Source organism: Chiloscyllium plagiosum, unplaced genomic scaffold (assembly GCF_037043375.1).
Source record: "Chiloscyllium plagiosum isolate Xiang-an unplaced genomic scaffold, Cpla_swu_hap1 HiC_scaffold_18, whole genome shotgun sequence".
Taxonomy (NCBI): Eukaryota; Metazoa; Chordata; class Chondrichthyes; order Orectolobiformes; family Hemiscylliidae; genus Chiloscyllium; species Chiloscyllium plagiosum.
This window is the reverse complement of record NW_028270156.1, coordinates 85,738,536-85,757,371: the sequence shown is the minus strand read 5'-3', so window position 1 is coordinate 85,757,371 and position 18,836 is coordinate 85,738,536.

The following is an 18,836-nucleotide window of genomic DNA, read 5'->3' as shown; positions in this document are numbered from 1 at the left end:
TTCGAGGTTTTGTATAAATTAGAGAAGCTCTTCTCGTTACATTCTAACGTGCAGTTTGTTCATTGAATGAATCTGTTAAGTTTAACACTATGAATGAAAGAGAGACGCTCTACTCTGTGAATTAACAAGTGCAGTTTCTTTCATTGAATGAATGCGTTTAGCATGTGGCGATGAATGAATGGCAAAAGATCTAGTCATTGAATTAACACAAGCAGTGAGTATCGTTGATTCACTGAATAAAAGAGTTAATTTATTTCGTTGAATCAATGAATACCGTTTGATGCATTGAATCAATTATTTGACTTTAATACAACGATGCAGTTTGTAAACTGTTAATTTAGAAACATTTAGTATACGACAGAATGTTTACTCGTCTAATTACAAATGCAGATTGTTCCATTGAATGAATGAATTATGTTTGAAACTTTAAATGATTGAGAGAAGTTCTACACATTGAATGAACATGTGCAGTTTGTTGCAGTGAATGAATGCGTTCAGCTGGTGGTATTGAATAAATGGCAAAAGATCTCCTCATTGAATTAACACATGCCGTGTGTTTCTTTGAAATAAAGTGTGCAGTTTGTTTCACGAACTAAATGAATAAAGTTTGTTTCATTGACTGAATGATTTGTCTCTACTCATTGGAATAGCATGTTCAGTGTGTTTCAGTGAATGAATGATTGCCGGCTGATTCATTGAATGAATGAATGCTGTTGGATTCATTAAATAAATAAATTACGTTTGCTTCATTGAAACTATGAAAACCGTTTGAGCAATTGTTTCAATGATTGAAGATGGATGTATTGACTACATGAATGCAGTTAGTTTGATTGAATGAAAGTATTAATTTCAAGGTTTTGTATAAATGCGAGAAGCTCTTCCCGTTACATTAAAACGTGCAGTTAGTTTCATTGAATGTTTGAGTTAAGCTTGACACTATGAATGAATGAGAGAGCTCTCCTCTTTGAATTAACAGGTGCAGTCATTTTCATTGAATGAATGCATGCAGTTTGTTTCTTTGAATGAATCTGGTTAGCATGTGGCAATGAATGAATGACAAAATCTCCAATCATTGAATTAAAACATGCAGTGTGTTTCATTGAATGTAAGAGTGCCGTTTGATTCACTAAATAAAGGAGTTAATCAGTATTGTTCGTTAACTAAATGAGTAAAGTTTGTTTCATTGACTGAATGAATTATCTCTACTCATTGGAATAGCACGACCAGTGTGTTTCATTGAATGAATGATTGCCGGCTCATTCATTGCATGAATGAATGCTGTTGGATTCATTAAATAAATAAATTACGTTTGCTTCATTGAATCTATGAAAACCGTTTGTTTCACTGAATCAATCATTGAAGTTGGATTTATTGACTATATGAATGCAGTTAGTTTGATTGAATGAAAGCGTAAAGTTCGAGGTTTTGTATAAATTAGAGAAGCTCTTCTCGTTACATTCTAACGTGCAGTTTGTTCATTGAATGAATCTGTTAAGTTTAACACTATGAATGAAAGAGAGACGCTCTACTCTTTGAATTAACAAGTGCAGTTTCTTTCATTGAATGAATGCGTTTAGCATGTGGCGATGAATGAATGGCAAAAGATCTAGTCATTGAATTAACACAAGCAGTGAGTATCGTTGATTCACTGAATAAAAGAGTTAATTTATTTCGTTGAATCAATGAATACCATTTGATGCATTGAATCAATTATTTGACTTTAATACAACGATGCAGTTTGTAAACTGTTAATTTAGAAACATTTAGTATACGACAGAATGTTTACTCGTCTAATTACAAATGCAGATTGTTCCATTGAATGAATGAATTATGTTTGAAACTTTAAATGATTGTGAGAAGTTCTACACATTGAATGAACATGTGCAGTTTGTTGCAGTGAATGAATGCGTTCAGCTGGTGGTATTGAATAAATGGCAAAAGATCTACTCATTGAATTAACACATGCCGTGTGTTTCTTTGAAATAAAGTGTGCAGTTTGTTTCACGAACTAAATGAATAAAGTTTGTTTCATTGACTGAATGATTTGTCTCTACTCATTGGAATAGCATGTTCAGTGTGTTTCAGTGAATGAATGATTGCCGGCTGATTCATTGAATGAATGAATGCTGTTGGATTCATTAAATAAATAAATTACGTTTGCTTCATTGAAACTATGAAAACCGTTTGAGCAATTGTTTCAATGATTGAAGATGGATTTATTGACTACATGAATGCAGTTAGTTTGATTGAATGAAAGTATTAATTTCAAGGTTTTGTATAAATGCGAGAAGCTCTTCCCGTTACATTAAAACGTGCAGTTAGTTTCATTGAATGTTTGAGTTAAGCTTGACACTATGAATGAATGAGAGAGCTCTCCTCTTTGAATTAACAAGTGCAGTCATTTTCATTGAATGAATGCATGCAGTTTGTTTCTTTGAATGAATCCGTTTAGCATGTGGCAATGAATGAATGACAAAATCTCCAATCATTGAATTAAAACATGCAGTGTGTTTCATTGAATGTAAGAGTGCCGTTTGATTCACTAAATAAAGGAGTTAATCAGTATTGTTCGTTAACTAAATGAGTAAAGTTTGTTTCATTGACTGAATGAATTATCTCTACTCATTGGAATAGCACGACCAGTGTGTTTCATTGAATGAATGATTGCCGGCTCATTCATTGCATGAATGAATGCTGTTGGATTCATTAAATAAATAAATTACGTTTGCTTCATTGAATCTATGAAAACCGTTTGTTTCACTGAATCAATCATTGAAGTTGGATTTATTGACTATATGAATGCAGTTAGTTTGATTGAATGAAAGCATAAAGTTCGAGGTTTTTTATAAATTAGAGAAGCTCTTCTCGTTACATTCTAACGTGCAGTTTGTTCATTGAATGAATCTGTTAAGTTTAACACTATGAATGAAGGAGAGACGCTCTACTCTTTGAATTAACAAGTGCAGTTTCTTTCATTGAATGAATGCGTTTAGCATGTGGCGATGAATGAATGGCAAAAGATCTCGTCATTGAATTAACACAAGCAGTGAGTATCGTTGATTCACTAAATAAAAGAGTTAATTTATTTCGTTGAATCAATGAATACCGTTTGATGCATTGAATCAATTATTTGACTTTAATACAACGATGCAGTTTGTAAACTGTTAATTTAGAAACATTTAGTATACGACAGAATGTTTACTCGTCTAATTACAAATGCAGATTGTTCCATTGAATGAATGAATTATGTTTGAAACTTTAAATGATTGTGAGAAGTTCTACACATTGAATGAACATGTGCAGTTTGTTGCAGTGAATGAATGCGTTTAGCATGTGGCGATGAATGAATGGCAAAAGATCTAGTCATTGAATTAACACAAGCAGTGAGTATCGTTGATTCACTAAATAAAAGAGTTAATTTATTTCGTTGAATCAATGAATACCGTTTGATGCATTGAATCAATTATTTGACTTTAATACAACGATGCAGTTTGTAAACTGTTAATTTAGAAACATTTAGTATACGACAGAATGTTTACTCGTCTAATTACAAATGCAGATTGTTCCATTGAATGAATGAATTATGTTTGAAACTTTAAATGATTGTGAGAAGTTCTACACATTGAATGAACATGTGCAGTTTGTTGCAGTGAATGAATGCGTTCAGCTGGTGGTATTGAATAAATGGCAAAAGATCTACTCATTGAATTAACACATGCCGTGTGTTTCTTTGAAATAAAGTGTGCAGTTTGTTTCACGAACTAAATGAATAAAGTTTGTTTCATTGACTGAATGATTTGTCTCTACTCATTGGAATAGCATGTTCAGTGTGTTTCAGTGAATGAATGATTGCCGGCTGATTCATTGAATGAATGAATGCTGTTGGATTCATTAAATAAATAAATTACGTTTGCTTCATTGAAACTATGAAAACCGTTTGAGCAATTGTTTCAATGATTGAAGATGGATTTATTGACTACATGAATGCAGTTAGTTTGATTGAATGAAAGTATTAATTTCAAGGTTTTGTATAAATGCGAGAAGCTCTTCCCGTTACATTAAAACGTGCAGTTAGTTTCATTGAATGTTTGAGTTAAGCTTGACACTATGAATGAATGAGAGAGCTCTCCTCTTTGAATTAACAAGTGCAGTCATTTTCATTGAATGAATGCATGCAGTTTGTTTCTTTGAATGAATCCGTTTAGCATGTGGCAATGAATGAATGACAAAATCTCCAATCATTGAATTAAAACATGCAGTGTGTTTCATTGAATGTAAGAGTGCCGTTTGATTCACTAAATAAAGGAGTTAATCAGTATTGTTCGTTAACTAAATGAGTAAAGTTTGTTTCATTGACTGAATGAATTATCTCTACTCATTGGAATAGCACGACCAGTGTGTTTCATTGAATGAATGATTGCCGGCTCATTCATTGCATGAATGAATGCTGTTGGATTCATTAAATAAATAAATTACGTTTGCTTCATTGAATCTATGAAAACCGTTTGTTTCACTGAATCAATCATTGAAGTTGGATTTATTGACTATATGAATGCAGTTAGTTTGATTGAATGAAAGCGTAAAGTTCGAGGTTTTGTATAAATTAGAGAAGCTCTTCTCGTTACATTCTAACGTGCAGTTTGTTCATTGAATGAATCTGTTAAGTTTAACACTATGAATGAAGGAGAGACGCTCTACTCTTTGAATTAACAAGTGCAGTTTCTTTCATTGAATGAATGCGTTTAGCATGTGGCGATGAATGAATGGCAAAAGATCTAGTCATTGAATTAACACAAGCAGTGAGTATCGTTGATTCACTAAATAAAAGAGTTAATTTATTTCGTTGAATCAATGAATACCGTTTGATGCATTGAATCAATTATTTGACTTTAATACAACGATGCAGTTTGTAAACTGTTAATTTAGAAACATTTAGTATACGACAGAATGTTTACTCGTCTAATTACAAATGCAGATTGTTCCATTGAATGAATGAATTATGTTTGAAACTTTAAATGATTGTGAGAAGTTCTACACATTGAATGAACATGTGCAGTTTGTTGCAGTGAATGAATGCGTTTAGCATGTGGCGATGAATGAATGGCAAAAGATCTTGTCATTGAATTAACACAAGCAGTGAGTATCGTTGATTCACTAAATAAAAGAGTTAATTTATTTCCTTGAATCAATGGATACCGTTTGATGCATTGAATCAATTATTTGACTTTAATACAACGATGCAGTTTGTAAACTGTTAATTTAGAAACATTTAGTATACGACAGAATGTTTACTCGTCTAATTACAAATGCAGATTGTTCCATTGAATGAATGAATTATGTTTGAAACGTTAAATGATTGAGAGAAGTTCTACACATTGAATGAACGTTAATCAGTATTGTTCGTTAACTAAATGAGTAAAGTTTGTTTCATTGACTGAATGAATTGTCTCTACTCATTGGAAGAGCACGACCAGTGTGTTTCATTGAATGAATGCTTGCCGGCTCATTCATTGCATGAATGAATGCTGTTGGATTCATTAAATAAATAAATTACGTTTGCTTCATTGAATCTATGAAAACCGTTTGTTTCACTGAATCAATCATTGAAGTTGGATTTATTGACTATATGAATGCAGTTAGTTTGATTGAATGAAAGCGTAAAGTTCGAGGTTTTGTATAAATTAGAGAAGCTCTTCTCGTTACATTCTAACGTGCAGTTTGTTCATTGAATGAATCTGTTAAGTTTAACACTATGAATGAAGGAGAGACGCTCTACTCTTTGAATTAACAAGTGCAGTTTCTTTAATTGAATGAATGCGTTTAGCATGTGGCGATGAATGAATGGCAAAAGATCTAGTCATTGAATTAACACAAGCAGTGAGTATCGTTGATTCACTAAATAAAAGAGTTAATTTATTTCGTTGAATCAATGAATACCGTTTGATGCATTGAATCAATTATTTGACTTTAATACAATGATGCAGTTTGTCAACTGTTTATTTAGAAACATTTAGTATACGACAGAATGTTTACTCGTCTAATTACAAATGCAGATTGTTCCATTGAATGAATGAATTATGTTTGAAACTTTAAATGATTGAGAGAAGTTCTACACATTGAATGAACATGTGCAGTTTGTTGCAGTGAATGAATGCGTTCAGCTGGTGGTATTGAATAAATGGCAAAAGATCTACTCATTGAATTAACACATGCCGTGTGTTTCTTTGAAATAAAGTGTGCAGTTTGTTTCACGAACTAAATGAATAAGGTTTGTTTCATTGACTGAATGATTTGTCTCTACTCATTGGAATAGCATGTTCAGTGTGTTTCAGTGAATGAATGATTGCCGGCTGATTCATTGAATGAATGAATGCTGTTGGATTCATTAAATAAATAAATTACGTTTGCTTCATTGAAACTATGAAAACCGTTTGAGCAATTGTTTCAATGATTGAAGATGGATTTATTGACTACATGAATGCAGTTAGTTTGATTGAATGAAAGTATTAATTTCAAGGTTTTGTATAAATGCGAGAAGCTCTTCCCGTTACATTAAAACGTGCAGTTAGTTTCATTGAATGTTTGAGTTAAGCTTGACACTATGAATGAATGAGAGAGCTCTCCTCTTTGAATTAACAAGTGCAGTCATTTTCATTGAATGAATGCATGCAGTTTGTTTCTTTGAATGAATCCGGTTAGCATGTGGCAATGAATGAATGACAAAATCTCCAATCATTGAATTAAAACATGCAGTGTGTTTCATTGAATGTAAGAGTGCCGTTTGATTCACTAAATAAAGGAGTTAATCAGTATTGTTCGTTAACTAAATGAGCAAAGTTTGTTTCATTGACTGAATGAATTATCTCTACTCATTGGAATAGCACGACCAGTGTGTTTCATTGAATGAATGATTGCCGGCTCATTCATTGCATGAATGAATGCTGTTGGATTCATTAAATAAATAAATTACGTTTGCTTCATTGAATCTATGAAAACCGTTTGTTTCACTGAATCAATCATTGAAGTTGGATTTATTGACTATATGAATGCAGTTAGTTTGATTGAATGAAAGCGTAAAGTTCGAGGTTTTGTATAAATTAGAGAAGCTCTTCTCGTTACATTCTAACGTGCAGTTTGTTCATTGAATGAATCTGTTCAGTTTAACACTATGAATGAAGGAGAGACGCTCTACTCTTTGAATTAACAAGTGCAGTTTCTTTCATTGAATGAATGCGTTTAGCATGTGGCGATGAATGAATGGCAAAAGATCTAGTCATTGAATTAACACAAGCAGTGAGTATCGTTGATTCACTAAATAAAAGAGTTAATTTATTTCGTTGAATAAATGAATACCGTTTGATGCATTGAATCAATTATTTGACTTTAATACAACGATGCAGTTTGTAAACTGTTAATTTAGAAACATTTAGTATACGACAGAATGTTTACTCGTCTAATTACAAATGCAGATTGTTCCATTGAATGAATGAATTATGTTTGAAACTTTAAATGATTGTGAGAAGTTCTACACATTGAATGAACATGTGCAGTTTGTTGCAGTGAATGAATGCGTTTAGCATGTGGCGATGAATGAATGGCAAAAGATCTAGTCATTGAATTAACACAAGCAGTGAGTATCGTTGATTCACTAAATAAAAGAGTTAATTTATTTCGTTGAATCAATGAATACCGTTTGATGCATTGAATCAATTATTTGACTTTAATACAACGATGCAGTTTGTAAACTGTTAATTTAGAAACATTTAGTATACGACAGAATGTTTACTCGTCTAATTACAAATGCAGATTGTTCCATTGAATGAATGAATTATGTTTGAAACTTTAAATGATTGTGAGAAGTTCTACACATTGAATGAACATGTGCAGTTTGTTGCAGTGAATGAATGCGTTTAGCATGTGGCGATGAATGAATGGCAAAAGATCTTGTCATTGAATTAACACAAGCAGTGAGTATCGTTGATTCACTAAATAAAAGAGTTAATTTATTTCCTTGAATCAATGGATACCGTTTGATGCATTGAATCAATTATTTGACTTTAATACAACGATGCAGTTTGTAAACTGTTAATTTAGAAACATTTAGTATACGACAGAATGTTTACTCGTCTAATTACAAATGCAGATTGTTCCATTGAATGAATGAATTATGTTTGAAACGTTAAATGATTGAGAGAAGTTCTACACATTGAATGAACGTTAATCAGTATTGTTCGTTAACTAAATGAGTAAAGTTTGTTTCATTGACTGAATGAATTGTCTCTACTCATTGGAGGAGCACGACCAGTGTGTTTCATTGAATGAATGCTTGCCGGCTCATTCATTGCATGAATGAATGCTGTTGGATTCATTAAATAAATAAATTACGTTTGCTTCATTGAATCTATGAAAACCGTTTGTTTCACTGAATCAATCATTGAAGTTGGATTTATTGACTATATGAATGCAGTTAGTTTGATTGAATGAAAGCGTAAAGTTCGAGGTTTTGTATAAATTAGAGAAGCTCTTCTCGTTACATTCTAACGTGCAGTTTGTTCATTGAATGAATCTGTTAAGTTTAACACTATGAATGAAGGAGAGACGCTCTACTCTTTGAATTAACAAGTGCAGTTTCTTTAATTGAATGAATGCGTTTAGCATGTGGCGATGAATGAATGGCAAAAGATCTAGTCATTGAATTAACACAAGCAGTGAGTATCGTTGATTCACTAAATAAAAGAGTTAATTTATTTCGTTGAATCAATGAATACCGTTTGATGCATTGAATCAATTATTTGACTTTAATACAATGATGCAGTTTGTCAACTGTTTATTTAGAAACATTTAGTATACGACAGAATGTTTACTCGTCTAATTACAAATGCAGATTGTTCCATTGAATGAATGAATTATGTTTGAAACTTTAAATGATTGAGAGAAGTTCTACACATTGAATGAACATGTGCAGTTTGTTGCAGTGAATGAATGCGTTCAGCTGGTGGTATTGAATAAATGGCAAAAGATCTACTCATTGAATTAACACATGCCGTGTGTTTCTTTGAAATAAAGTGTGCAGTTTGTTTCACGAACTAAATGAATAAGGTTTGTTTCATTGACTGAATGATTTGTCTCTACTCATTGGAATAGCATGTTCAGTGTGTTTCAGTGAATGAATGATTGCCGGCTGATTCATTGAATGAATGAATGCTGTTGGATTCATTAAATAAATAAATTACGTTTGCTTCATTGAAACTATGAAAACCGTTTGAGCAATTGTTTCAATGATTGAAGATGGATTTATTGACTACATGAATGCAGTTAGTTTGATTGAATGAAAGTATTAATTTCAAGGTTTTGTATAAATGCGAGAAGCTCTTCCCGTTACATTAAAACGTGCAGTTAGTTTCATTGAATGTTTGAGTTAAGCTTGACACTATGAATGAATGAGAGAGCTCTCCTCTTTGAATTAACAAGTGCAGTCATTTTCATTGAATGAATGCATGCAGTTTGTTTCTTTGAATGAATCCAGTTAGCATGTGGCAATGAATGAATGACAAAATCTCCAATCATTGAATTAAAACATGCAGTGTGTTTCATTGAATGTAAGAGTGCCGTTTGATTCACTAAATAAAGGAGTTAATCAGTATTGTTCGTTAACTAAATGAGCAAAGTTTGTTTCATTGACTGAATGAATTATCTCTACTCATTGGAATAGCACGACCAGTGTGTTTCATTGAATGAATGATTGCCGGCTCATTCATTGCATGAATGAATGCTGTTGGATTCATTAAATAAATAAATTACGTTTGCTTCATTGAATCTATGAAAACCGTTTGTTTCACTGAATCAATCATTGAAGTTGGATTTATTGACTATATGAATGCAGTTAGTTTGATTGAATGAAAGCGTAAAGTTCGAGGTTTTGTATAAATTAGAGAAGCTCTTCTCGTTACATTCTAACGTGCAGTTTGTTCATTGAATGAATCTGTTCAGTTTAACACTATGAATGAAGGAGAGACGCTCTACTCTTTGAATTAACAAGTGCAGTTTCTTTCATTGAATGAATGCGTTTAGCATGTGGCGATGAATGAATGGCAAAAGATCTAGTCATTGAATTAACACAAGCAGTGAGTATCGTTGATTCACTAAATAAAAGAGTTAATTTATTTCGTTGAATAAATGAATACCGTTTGATGCATTGAATCAATTATTTGACTTTAATACAACGATGCAGTTTGTAAACTGTTAATTTAGAAACATTTAGTATACGACAGAATGTTTACTCGTCTAATTACAAATGCAGATTGTTCCATTGAATGAATGAATTATGTTTGAAACTTTAAATGATTGTGAGAAGTTCTACACATTGAATGAACATGTGCAGTTTGTTGCAGTGAATGAATGCGTTTAGCATGTGGCGATGAATGAATGGCAAAAGATCTAGTCATTGAATTAACACAAGCAGTGAGTATCGTTGATTCACTAAATAAAAGAGTTAATTTATTTCGTTGAATCAATGAATACCGTTTGATGCATTGAATCAATTATTTGACTTTAATACAACGATGCAGTTTGTAAACTGTTAATTTAGAAACATTTAGTATACGACAGAATGTTTACTCGTCTAATTACAAATGCAGATTGTTCCATTGAATGAATGAATTATGTTTGAAACTTTAAATGATTGTGAGAAGTTCTACACATTGAATGAACATGTGCAGTTTGTTGCAGTGAATGAATGCGTTCAGCTGGTGGTATTGAATAAATGGCAAAAGATCTACTCATTGAATTAACACATGCCGTGTGTTTCTTTGAAATAAAGTGTGCAGTTTGTTTCACGAACTAAATGAATAAAGTTTGTTTCATTGACTGAATGATTTGTCTCTACTCATTGGAATAGCATGTTCAGTGTGTTTCAGTGAATGAATGATTGCCGGCTGATTCATTGAATGAATGAATGCTGTTGGATTCATTAAATAAATAAATTACGTTTGCTTCATTGAAACTATGAAAACCGTTTGAGCAATTGTTTCAATGATTGAAGATGGATTTATTGACTACATGAATGCAGTTAGTTTGATTGAATGAAAGTATTAATTTCAAGGTTTTGTATAAATGCGAGAAGCTCTTCCCGTTACATTAAAACGTGCAGTTAGTTTCATTGAATGTTTGAGTTAAGCTTGACACTATGAATGAATGAGAGAGCTCTCCTCTTTGAATTAACAAGTGCAGTCATTTTCATTGAATGAATGCATGCAGTTTGTTTCTTTGAATGAATCCGTTTAGCATGTGGCAATGAATGAATGACAAAATCTCCAATCATTGAATTAAAACATGCAGTGTGTTTCATTGAATGTAAGAGTGCCGTTTGATTCACTAAATAAAGGAGTTAATCAGTATTGTTCGTTAACTAAATGAGTAAAGTTTGTTTCATTGACTGAATGAATTATCTCTACTCATTGGAATAGCACGACCAGTGTGTTTCATTGAATGAATGATTGCCGGCTCATTCATTGCATGAATGAATGCTGTTGGATTCATTAAATAAATAAATTACGTTTGCTTCATTGAATCTATGAAAACCGTTTGTTTCACTGAATCAATCATTGAAGTTGGATTTATTGACTATATGAATGCAGTTAGTTTGATTGAATGAAAGCGTAAAGTTCGAGGTTTTGTATAAATTAGAGAAGCTCTTCTCGTTACATTCTAACGTGCAGTTTGTTCATTGAATGAATCTGTTCAGTTTAACACTATGAATGAAGGAGAGACGCTCTACTCTTTGAATTAACAAGTGCAGTTTCTTTCATTGAATGAATGCGTTTAGCATGTGGCGATGAATGAATGGCAAAAGATCTAGTCATTGAATTAACACAAGCAGTGAGTATCGTTGATTCACTAAATAAAAGAGTTAATTTATTTCGTTGAATAAATGAATACCGTTTGATGCATTGAATCAATTATTTGACTTTAATACAACGATGCAGTTTGTAAACTGTTAATTTAGAAACATTTAGTATACGACAGAATGTTTACTCGTCTAATTACAAATGCAGATTGTTCCATTGAATGAATGAATTATGTTTGAAACTTTAAATGATTGTGAGAAGTTCTACACATTGAATGAACATGTGCAGTTTGTTGCAGTGAATGAATGCGTTTAGCATGTGGCGATGAATGAATGGCAAAAGATCTAGTCATTGAATTAACACAAGCAGTGAGTATCGTTGATTCACTAAATAAAAGAGTTAATTTATTTCGTTGAATCAATGAATACCGTTTGATGCATTGAATCAATTATTTGACTTTAATACAACGATGCAGTTTGTAAACTGTTAATTTAGAAACATTTAGTATACGACAGAATGTTTACTCGTCTAATTACAAATGCAGATTGTTCCATTGAATGAATGAATTATGTTTGAAACTTTAAATGATTGTGAGAAGTTCTACACATTGAATGAACATGTGCAGTTTGTTGCAGTGAATGAATGCGTTCAGCTGGTGGTATTGAATAAATGGCAAAAGATCTACTCATTGAATTAACACATGCCGTGTGTTTCTTTGAAATAAAGTGTGCAGTTTGTTTCACGAACTAAATGAATAAAGTTTGTTTCATTGACTGAATGATTTGTCTCTACTCATTGGAATAGCATGTTCAGTGTGTTTCAGTGAATGAATGATTGCCGGCTGATTCATTGAATGAATGAATGCTGTTGGATTCATTAAATAAATAAATTACGTTTGCTTCATTGAAACTATGAAAACCGTTTGAGCAATTGTTTCAATGATTGAAGATGGATTTATTGACTACATGAATGCAGTTAGTTTGATTGAATGAAAGTATTAATTTCAAGGTTTTGTATAAATGCGAGAAGCTCTTCCCGTTACATGAAAACGTGCAGTTAGTTTCATTGAATGTTTGAGTTAAGCTTGACACTATGAATGAATGAGAGAGCTCTCCTCTTTGAATTAACAAGTGCAGTCATTTTCATTGAATGAATGCATGCAGTTTGTTTCTTTGAATGAATCCGTTTAGCATGTGGCAATGAATGAATGACAAAATCTCCAATCATTGAATTAAAACATGCAGTGTGTTTCATTGAATGTAAGAGTGCCGTTTGATTCACTAAATAAAGGAGTTAATCAGTATTGTTCGTTAACTAAATGAGTAAAGTTTGTTTCATTGACTGAATGAATTATCTCTACTCATTGGAATAGCACGACCAGTGTGTTTCATTGAATGAATGATTGCCGGCTCATTCATTGCATGAATGAATGCTGTTGGATTCATTAAATAAATAAATTACGTTTGCTTCATTGAATCTATGAAAACCGTTTGTTTCACTGAATCAATCATTGAAGTTGGATTTATTGACTATATGAATGCAGTTAGTTTGATTGAATGAAAGCGTAAAGTTCGAGGTTTTGTATAAATTAGAGAAGCTCTTCTCGTTACATTCTAACGTGCAGTTTGTTCATTGAATGAATCTGTTAAGTTTAACACTATGAATGAAGGAGAGACGCTCTACTCTTTGAATTAACAAGTGCAGTTTCTTTCATTGAATGAATGCGTTTAGCATGTGGCGATGAATGAATGGCAAAAGATCTAGTCATTGAATTAACACAAGCAGTGAGTATCGTTGATTCACTAAATAAAAGAGTTAATTTATTTCGTTGAATCAATGAATACCGTTTGATGCATTGAATCAATTATTTGACTTTAATACAACGATGCAGTTTGTCAACTGTTAATTTAGAAACATTTAGTATACGACAGAATGTTTACTCGTCTAATTACAAATGCAGATTGTTCCATTGAATGAATGAATTATGTTTGAAACTTTAAATGATTGTGAGAAGTTCTACACATTGAATGAACATGTGCAGTTTGTTGCAGTGAATGAATGCGTTTAGCATGTGGCGATGAATGAATGGCAAAAGATCTTGTCTTTGAATTAACACAAGCAGTGAGTATCGTTGATTCACTAAATAAAAGAGTTAATTTATTTCCTTGAATCAATGGATACCGTTTGATGCATTGAATCAATTATTTGTCTTTAATAGAACGATGCAGTTTGTAAACTGTTAATTTAGAAACATTTAGTATACGACAGAATGTTTACTCGTCTAATTACAAATGCAGATTGTTCCATTGAATGAATGAATTATGTTTGAAACTTTAAATGATTGTGAGAAGTTCTACACATTGAATGAACATGTGCAGTTTGTTGCAGTGAATGAATGCGTTTAGCATGTGGCGATGAATGAATGGCAAAAGATCTAGTCATTGAATTAACACAAGCAGTGAGTATCGTTGATTCACTAAATAAAAGAGTTAATTTATTTCGTTGAATCAATGAATACCGTTTGATGCATTGAATCAATTATTTGACTTTAATACAACGATGCAGTTTGTAAACTGTTAATTTAGAAACATTTAGTATACGACAGAATGTTTACTCGTCTAATTACAAATGCAGATTGTTCCATTGAATGAATGAATTATGTTTGAAACTTTAAATGATTGTGAGAAGTTCTACACATTGAATGAACATGTGCAGTTTGTTGCAGTGAATGAATGCGTTCAGCTGGTGGTATTGAATAAATGGCAAAAGATCTACTCATTGAATTAACACATGCCGTGTGTTTCTTTGAAATAAAGTGTGCAATTTGTTTCACGAACTAAATGAATAAAGTTTGTTTCATTGACTGAATGATTTGTCTCTACTCATTGGAATAGCATGTTCAGTGTGTTTCAGTGAATGAATGATTGCCGGCTGATTCATTGAATGAATGAATGCTGTTGGATTCATTAAATAAATAAATTACGTTTGCTTCATTGAAACTATGAAAACCGTTTGAGCAATTGTTTCAATGATTGAAGATGGATTTATTGACTACATGAATGCAGTTAGTTTGATTGAATGAAAGTATTAATTTCAAGGTTTTGTATAAATGCGAGAAGCTCTTCCCGTTACATGAAAACGTGCAGTTAGTTTCATTGAATGTTTGAGTTAAGCTTGACACTATGAATGAATGAGAGAGCTCTCCTCTTTGAATTAACAAGTGCAGTCATTTTCATTGAATGAATGCATGCAGTTTGTTTCTTTGAATGAATCCGTTTAGCATGTGGCAATGAATGAATGACAAAATCTCCAATCATTGAATTAAAACATGCAGTGTGTTTCATTGAATGTAAGAGTGCCGTTTGATTCACTAAATAAAGGAGTTAATCAGTATTGTTCGTTAACTAAATGAGTAAAGTTTGTTTCATTGACTGAATGAATTATCTCTACTCATTGGAATAGCACGACCAGTGTGTTTCATTGAATGAATGATTGCCGGCTCATTCATTGCATGAATGAATGCTGTTGGATTCATTAAATAAATAAATTACGTTTGCTTCATTGAATCTATGAAAACCGTTTGTTTCACTGAATCAATCATTGAAGTTGGATTTATTGACTATATGAATGCAGTTAGTTTGATTGAATGAAAGCGTAAAGTTCGAGGTTTTGTATAAATTAGAGAAGCTCTTCTCGTTACATTCTAACGTGCAGTTTGTTCATTGAATGAATCTGTTAAGTTTAACACTATGAATGAAGGAGAGACGCTCTACTCTTTGAATTAACAAGTGCAGTTTCTTTCATTGAATGAATGCGTTTAGCATGTGGCGATGAATGAATGGCAAAAGATCTAGTCATTGAATTAACACAAGCAGTGAGTATCGTTGATTCACTAAATAAAAGAGTTAATTTATTTCGTTGAATCAATGAATACCGTTTGATGCATTGAATCAATTATTTGACTTTAATACAACGATGCAGTTTGTAAACTGTTAATTTAGAAACATTTAGTATACGACAGAATGTTTACTCGTCTAATTACAAATGCAGATTGTTCCATTGAATGAATGAATTATGTTTGAAACTTTAAATGATTGTGAGAAGTTCTACACATTGAATGAACATGTGCAGTTTGTTGCAGTGAATGAATGCGTTTAGCATGTGGCGATGAATGAATGGCAAAAGATCTTGTCTTTGAATTAACACAAGCAGTGAGTATCGTTGATTCACTAAATAAAAGAGTTAATTTATTTCCTTGAATCAATGGATACCGTTTGATGCATTGAATCAATTATTTGTCTTTAATACAACGATGCAGTTTGTAAACTGTTAATTTAGAAACATTTAGTATACGACAGAATGTTTACTCGTCTAATTACAAATGCAGATTGTTCCATTGAATGAATGAATTATGTTTGAAACGTTAAATGATTGAGAGAAGTTCTACACATTGAATGAACGTTAATCAGTATTGTTCGTTAACTAAATGAGTAAAGTTTGTTTCATTGACTGAATGAATTATCTCTACTCATTGGAATAGCACGACCAGTGTGTTTCATTGAATGAATGATTGCCGGCTCATTCATTGCATGAATGAATGCTGTTGGATTCATTAAATAAATAAATTACGTTTGCTTCATTGAATCTATGAAAACCGTTTGTTTCACTGAATCAATCATTGAAGTTGGATTTATTGACTATATGAATGCAGTTAGTTTGATTGAATGAAAGCGTAAAGTTCGAGGTTTTGTATAAATTAGAGAAGCTCTTCTCGTTACATTCTAACGTGCAGTTTGTTCATTGAATGAATCTGTTAAGTTTAACACTATGAATGAAGGAGAGACGCTCTACTCTTTGAATTAACAAGTGCAGTTTCTTTCATTGAATGAATGCGTTTAGCATGTGGCGATGAATGAATGGCAAAAGATCTAGTCATTGAATTAACACAAGCAGTGAGTATCGTTGATTCACTAAATAAAAGAGTTAATTTATTTCGTTGAATCAATGAATACCGTTTGATGCATTGAATCAATTATTTGACTTTAATACAACGATGCAGTTTGTAAACTGTTAATTTAGAAACATTTAGTATACGACAGAATGTTTACTCGTCTAATTACAAATGCAGATTGTTCCATTGAATGAATGAATTATTTTTGAAACTTTAAATGATTGTGAGAAGTTCTACACATTGAATGAACATGTGCAGTTTGTTGCAGTGAATGAATGCGTTTAGCATGTGGCGATGAATGAATGGCAAAAGATCTAGTCATTGAATTAACACAAGCAGTGAGTATCGTTGATTCACTAAATAAAAGAGTTAATTTATTTCGTTGAATCAATGAATACCGTTTGATGCATTGAATCAATTATTTGACTTTAATACAACGATGCAGTTTGTAAACTGTTAATTTAGAAACATTTAGTATACGACAGAATGTTTACTCGTCTAATTACAAATGCAGATTGTTCCATTGAATGAATGAATTATGTTTGAAACTTTAAATGATTGTGAGAAGTTCTACACATTGAATGAACATGTGCAGTTTGTTGCAGTGAATGAATGCGTTCAGCTGGTGGTATTGAATAAATGGCAAAAGATCTACTCATTGAATTAACACATGCCGTGTGTTTCTTTGAAATAAAGTGTGCAGTTTGTTTCACGAACTAAATGAATAAAGTTTGTTTCATTGACTGAATGATTTGTCTCTACTCATTGGAATAGCATGTTCAGTGTGTTTCAGTGAATGAATGATTGCCGGCTGATTCATTGAATGAATGAATGCTGTTGGATTCATTAAATAAATAAATTACGTTTGCTTCATTGAAACTATGAAAACCGTTTGAGCAATTGTTTCAATGATTGAAGATGGATTTATTGACTACATGAATGCAGTTAGTTTGATTGAATGAAAGTATTAATTTCAAGGTTTTGTATAAATGCGAGAAGCTCTTCCCGTTACATTAAAACGTGCAGTTAGTTTCATTGAATGTTTGAGTTAAGCTTGACACTATGAATGAATGAGAGAGCTCTCCTCTTTGAATTAACAAGTGCAGTCATTTTCATTGAATGAATGCATGCAGTTTGTTTCTTTGAATGAATCCGTTTAGCATGTGGCAATGAATGAATGACAAAATCTCCAATCATTGAATTAAAACATGCAGTGTGTTTCATTGAATGTAAGAGTGCCGTTTGATTCACTAAATAAAGGAGTTAATCAGTATTGTTCGTTAACTAAATGAGTAAAGTTTGTTTCATTGACTGAATGAATTATCTCTACTCATTGGAATAGCACGACCAGTGTGTTTCATTGAATGAATGATTGCCGGCTCATTCATTGCATGAATGAATGCTGTTGGATTCATTAAATAAATAAATTACGTTTGCTTCATTGAATCTATGAAAACCGTTTGTTTCACTGAATCAATCATTGAAGTTGGATTTATTGACTATATGAATGCAGTTAGTTTGATTGAATGAAAGCGTAAAGTTCGAGGTTTTGTATAAATTAGAGAAGCTCTTCTCGTTACATTCTAACGTGCAGTTTGTTCATTGAATGAATCTGTTAAGTTTAACACTATGAATGAAGGAGAGACGCTCTACTCTTTGAATTAACAAGTGCAGTTTCTTTCATTGAATGAATGCGTTTAGCATGTGGCGATGAATGAATGGCAAAAGATCTAGTCATTGAATTAACACAAGCAGTGAGTATCGTTGATTCACTAAATAAAAGAGTTAATTTATTTCGTTGAATCAATGAATACCGTTTGATGCATTGAATCAATTATTTGACTTTAATACAACGATGCAGTTTGTAAACTGTTAATTTAGAAACATTTAGTATACGACAGAATGTTTACTCGTCTAATTACAAATGCAGATTGTTCCATTGAATGAATGAATTATGTTTGAAACTTTAAATGATTGTGAGAAGTTCTACACATTGAATGAACATGTGCAGTTTGTTGCAGTGAATGAATGCGTTTAGC